Here is a 6,000-nt window from a genome sequence, read left to right as displayed (position 1 = left end):
CTTTTGACAAAATTCAACACCTATTTATGATAAAAACTCTCCAGAAAGTGGGCATAGAGGGAACCTACCTTAACATAATAAAGGCCATATATGACAAAACCACAGCAAACATCATTCTCAATGGTGAAAAACTGAAAGCATTTCCTGTAAGATCAGGAACGAGACAAGGATGTCCACTCTCGCCACTGTTACTCAATATAGTTTTGGAAGTCCTAGCCATGGCAATCATAGAAGAAAAAGAAATAAGGGAATACAAAATGGAGAAGAAGAAGTAAAACTGTCACTGTTTGCAAATGACATGATACTATACATAAAGAATCCTAAAGATGCCACCAGAACACTACTAGAGCTAATCAATGAATTTGGTAAAGTTGCAGGATAGAAAATTAATGCATAGAAATCTCTTGCATTCCTACACACTAATGATGAAAAATATGAAAGAGAAATTAAGGAAACACTCCCATTTACCATTGCAACAAAAAGAATAAAATACCTAGGAATAAACCTACCTAGGGAGACAAAAGATCTGTATGCAGAAAACTATAAGACACTTATGAAAGAAATTAAAGATGATACCAACAGATGGAGAGATATACCATTTTCCTGGATTAGAAGAATCAATATTGTGAAAATGACTATACAACCCAAGCTATCTACAGATTCAATGCAATTCCTATCAAACTACCAATGGCATTTTTTACAGAACTAGAACAAAAAAATCTTAAAATTTGTATGGAGACTCAAATGACCCTGAATAGCCAAAGCAGTCTCGAGGGACAAAACTGAGCTGGAGGAATCAGACTCCTTGACTTCAGACTATACTACAAAGCTACAGTAATCAAGACAACATGATATTGGCACAAAAACAGAAATATAGATCAATGGAACAGGATAGAAAGCCAAGAGATAAACCCATGCACCTATGGTCAACTAATCTATGACAAAGGAGGCAAGGATATACAATGGAGAAAAGACAGTCTCTTCAATAAGTGGTCATGGGAAAACTGGACAGCTACATGTAAAACAATGAAATTAGAACACTCCTTAACACTATACACAGCAATAAACTCAAAATGGATTAGAGACCTAAATGTAAGACTGGACGCTATAAAACTCTTAGAGGAAAACATAGGAACAACACTCTTTGACATAAATTACAGCAAGATCTTTTTTGATCCACCTCTTAGAGTTTTTCACAAAAATAGACAAATGGGACATAAAGAAACTTAAAACTTTTGCAAAGCAAAGGAAACTACAAACAAGACCAAAAGACAACCTCTGCATGGGAGAAAATATTTGCAAATGAATCAATGGACAAAGGATTAATCTCCAAAATATATAAACAGTTCATGCAGTACAATATGAAAAAAACAAACAACCCAATCCAAAAATGGCCAGAAGACCTAAATAGCCATTTCTCCGAAGAAGACATACAGATGGCCAAGAAGCACATGAAAAGCTGCTCAACATCACTTATTATTAGAGAAATGCAAATCAAAACTACAATGAGGTATCACCTCACACCAGTTAGAATGGGCATCATCAGAAAATCTACAAACAAATGCTGGAGAGGGTGTGGAGAAAAGGGAACCCTCTTGCACTGTTGGTGGGAATGTAAATTGACACAGTCACTATGGAGAACAGTATGGAGGTTCGTTAAAAAACTAAAAATAGAATTACCTATGACCCAGCAATCCCACTACTGGGCATATACCCAGAGAAAACCATAATTCAAAAAGACACATGCATGGGGCTTCCCTGGTGGCGCAGTGGTTGAGAGTCCGCCTGCCGATGCAGGGGACACGGGTTCGTGCCCCGGTCCGGGAAGATCCCACATGCCGCGGAGCGGCTGGGCCCATGAGCCATGGCCACTGAGCCTGCACATCTGGAGCCTGTGTTCCACAATGCGAGAGGCCACAGCAGTGAGGGGCCTGCGTAGCGCCAAAAAAATATAGACTTTATGCCCAAGACAACTGAAGGGGATCAACTTCCAAGACTAGAGGTACTTTTCCCCTAATTACTAGAAGTGCCTGACGGAGGACTTCCTGAGCCCTGATGTCAGTCTTCCCCTCCCTCTGACCCTTACAAGCGCTGACCCTTTATTCCAATTTGCAGCCAGACCAGTTCTTGCTCACTGTCAACAGCACTGGGGACCCCTTCTGTACTCTTCCTTTGCGACAATCTCTCGGGCATTAACACCTGGTTGGGAGACTACTTTGGAAGGGATAACATCTAAAGTTGTAAGCACAAATCTTAATTGAACTGCATGGTGGATTTTGACACGATAAGAAAACCTTTGGATGGCTAACTATTGCTCTGGTGAAAGCTGCTATATCTATGGAAATGGCTGCTCCAACAAGGGCTATCTCACAGGTGGGAGCCGTTGCTCCAGCCAAGGCTATTATCCCAGGGGAAAATGCACCCAAGGGTGAGGAGAGACCTCCTTTTATCCCAAGCTACCCAGCAGGCCCATTTTCAGCCTAGTTAGCATCCGCAGCAGCATAAGTTACCAACCAACTGCCCCTACGGTTCTGCCTCCAAGAGAAATTTCTGATAAAAATCAAGGAACAATAAGAGTTCATATGCTTTTTTCAATGTCCTGTCTAAGGCAGAGGATAAGTTGGGAAGTTTTTCTGAGGATTCTGAACTTTTCACAAAGGAGTTTACTGGGTTAATGAGATCTTTTGATCTCACCTGGGGGGATTTACAGATCTTATCCCACTGCTACACCCCTGAGAAAGAACAGCATATAATACTGGCAGCCAGAGCCCATGCTGACCAAGTGGCAGCCCAAGCCCAAAAGGGCCATACAGTACAACAGGTGGGAAACAACACTGTCCCCGAAGCAGTTCCACAATGGAATGGCCAGATAAACTTTATTGACAGGGATTGATGGGACCATATGATTAATTGTTTAAGAGGGTATGAGAAAGCTTACAGTGAAACCCGTCAATTATGAAAAAGTGAAAGAAGACCAACAGGGACCAGATGAAAATCTTACAGTTTTTCAAGGGAGATTAGTGGAAGCTTTTGAAAAGCATACAAATGTGGATCCCTTCTCCCCTGACAGACAGGCCCTTTTGGCTATGCATTTCATAGCCCAGTCTGCCCCAGACATCGGTACAAAATTCAAAAAACAACTGCCGGTCCTCAGACCCCTATGAATGATTTGCTCCAATTGGCTTATTTGGTTTTCAATAAGAGGGATGTGGCCAAAAAGACTGAATGCACCCAGAGAGATAAACGAAAAGCCCAAATGATAACAATGGCTTTGTCCACTCAGAGACCACCAAAGGGGAGGCCAGGTTTTCTAGGCCAATTTGGCCATAGTAGACCACAAGGCCCATGGGTACCTGGACAAAATCAGTGTGCCCTGTGTGGACAGAAGGGACACTATAGGAAAGATTGTGATTGATGTGCCCTTTGCAAACAGCCAGGAAATTGGAAGAGGGAATGCTCCAGATGCCAGAGAGCAACGGGGGCCTCTCATCCTTTGATGGTTTCACAATCAAAGGACTGAGGGGGTCCAAGGCCCAAGATAGCCCTGCCTAAAATTACCATCTACCTAACTAATGCTGAACCTCAGGTGGTCATTGAAGTGGTGGGCCACCTGATAAAATTTCTTACAAACACTGGTGCAACCTTCTCAGTCTTAACATAAAAGACTGGAAGCCTTAACAACCATAAGAAATACAGAAGGGAGTATCAGGAAAGAGACAGGGACACACTTTCCTGGGACCCCTTTTGTGCAACATCAATGGCTGGTCATTTCTATATTCCTGATTATCCTATTTTTTTAATGGAAGAGACATATTAATTAAGTTAGGGTCCGCTCTGTTTCTCAAGGGACAAGGAAGGCACCCTTATCACCAAATGATATTAACAAAAAATAAAGAAGAACAGATTAAATCTATAACTGAGATAAAAGACTCAGTAGACCCTAAAATATGAAACACTGACGTTCTAAGCCTAGCCAAAAACAAACAGAGGCCGTAAGTGACCCTCTTCCAGATTTAGAAACTGTTTGGGAAAAAATGGTTTGGATCTTCAAAATCATGGTTATAATCTCTTTTAATGACTCCTTTAATGCTTAATTTCTTTTAATTTATATCTTTTCGTAGACTCATCCTCTGACGCTTAACATCCAAGAGGGCTTAAAGGATGATGCTAAACAAAGTGACATTCGTTTACAGTTCTCCCAACAGAGAAGGGACAGTCAGCCAGGTGTTTTACTCCTTCCCCAGGCAGGCCTACTTCCCATCTCAGCAGGAAGCAGTTAATGATCAGTTGTCACCCCTTACTCCCTTTTAAGCATAAAATGGTAAACACCTGGAGGGGGGAATGATAGGGACAGAGTAAAGGGACAAAGCAGGTGATTAAATAGTTAATCAATCCCACTAGGGGATTGTAAGTAGAAAAAATATGGGAGATCCCTGTAAGTTAATGATTACTCAAGAAAGCAGGTTTGCTTAACCACAAAACCAAGCAGGCTTGCTTAGCAACAAAACCAGGCAACAGAAGCATGAGACACGCCCCGAAACAATAAAACAATGGTGGAATGAGACCCACATCCTGCCCAATGAGCTCAGTAAGTTAATGATCCCTAGGACATGCTCTCTGCACACATAAAAAACAATAATTTATAGAAAGGTGTTCATTGTACAGAGACCTGAAATACTTTTTTACAGTCCTGGCTTGACGATGTAGGGACAAAAAAACTCCCCTGCCCAACCTGGAGGAGGAGCTGATGATGGAAGTATGACGTCTACTCAAAAATGAAGAACAGGGCTTCCCTGGTGGCACAGTGGTTGAGAGTCTGCCTGCCAATGCAGGGGACACGGGTTCGTGCCCTGGTCCAGGAAGATCCCACATGCCGCGGCGCGGCTGGGCCCGTGAGCCACGGCCATTGAGACTGTGCGTCCGGAGCCTGTGCTCCGCAACGGGAGAGGCCGCAACAGTGAGAGGCCCGCGTAGCGCCAAAAAAAAAAAAAAAAAAGAAGGAGAAGAAGAAAGTGGTCTTTTCCCCCTCCCCACTTTTCCTTTGATTATAAAACTGCAGCCCACTAAGTTCTCGGGATGTGGCACCCTCTCGCCCGCCCGCTTGTAAACCTCACAAGCATCCTATTCTAATAAATCACTTATCTCTCACTTTGCCTCTTGCTGAATTCTTTCTGCATTGAGACATCAATGACTGGGCTCTTCAGAGCCCCCTGATACCACATCTATCAGTTTCAGGAGGACTGTCTACAATTCCAAAAGTCATGGCAGTGGTTATATGGGCAGATGCTGTTCTCATTTAAGTTTCAGGGTAGAGAGTATGCTCAAACAAAATAACAGACTCAGAAACTCAGCCTTCATCTGCATCTCCCCACAAAATCCAGTTCCAAGGCTCTTTTCCCCACCAAGCACAAAAAGCACTCTGATGGCAAGTCTGATGATTGCTCTACAGTAATGAGCCCACCAAGGGAGCTAGAAGAGGCCCAGCTCCAGAGGCCCAGCTCCCAGCTAGAAGAGGCACTCCCATTGAGGGTGACAATGGCAGGAAAAGGTCTAGGACTAGTACTTCTGCATCAAGCTGCAGAGCAAGGTCTGGCTACTCTGGAAGTTCACATTTTCTCTGTGTCTCCCCTGAGTTCCATTCATCAGAGATAGGACCACATACGCTATTCTTATTCCTCATTTTAATCTCCTTAAAATGATGAAAAGCTAAGGAAAAGGTGGGATATTTCCCTCAAATCTATAGAAATACACACTGACAGGCTTCTAAGAAGTATAACTAAGAATCACATCACATAGATAATTTCTACTTTGGGGACAATTTAAGTGCTTGATATGCCTACAGAAACATATTGTTCCAAAGGCCAAGGCAATGTCTACTGAATTTAAGTCTGAGATGTCTTTGTTGAGTTTGAGAATCCAGATGAAAAGACATCGAAACTGTTAAAAGGTAAACTGAGGCATATTAAAAATTTTAAGAGTTTATTTGAACATTTATCTATT

This window comes from Pseudorca crassidens, chromosome 4 (genome assembly GCF_039906515.1).
Source record: "Pseudorca crassidens isolate mPseCra1 chromosome 4, mPseCra1.hap1, whole genome shotgun sequence".
NCBI lineage: Eukaryota > Metazoa > Chordata > Mammalia > Artiodactyla > Delphinidae > Pseudorca > Pseudorca crassidens.
This window is presented reverse-complemented; position numbering follows the sequence as displayed.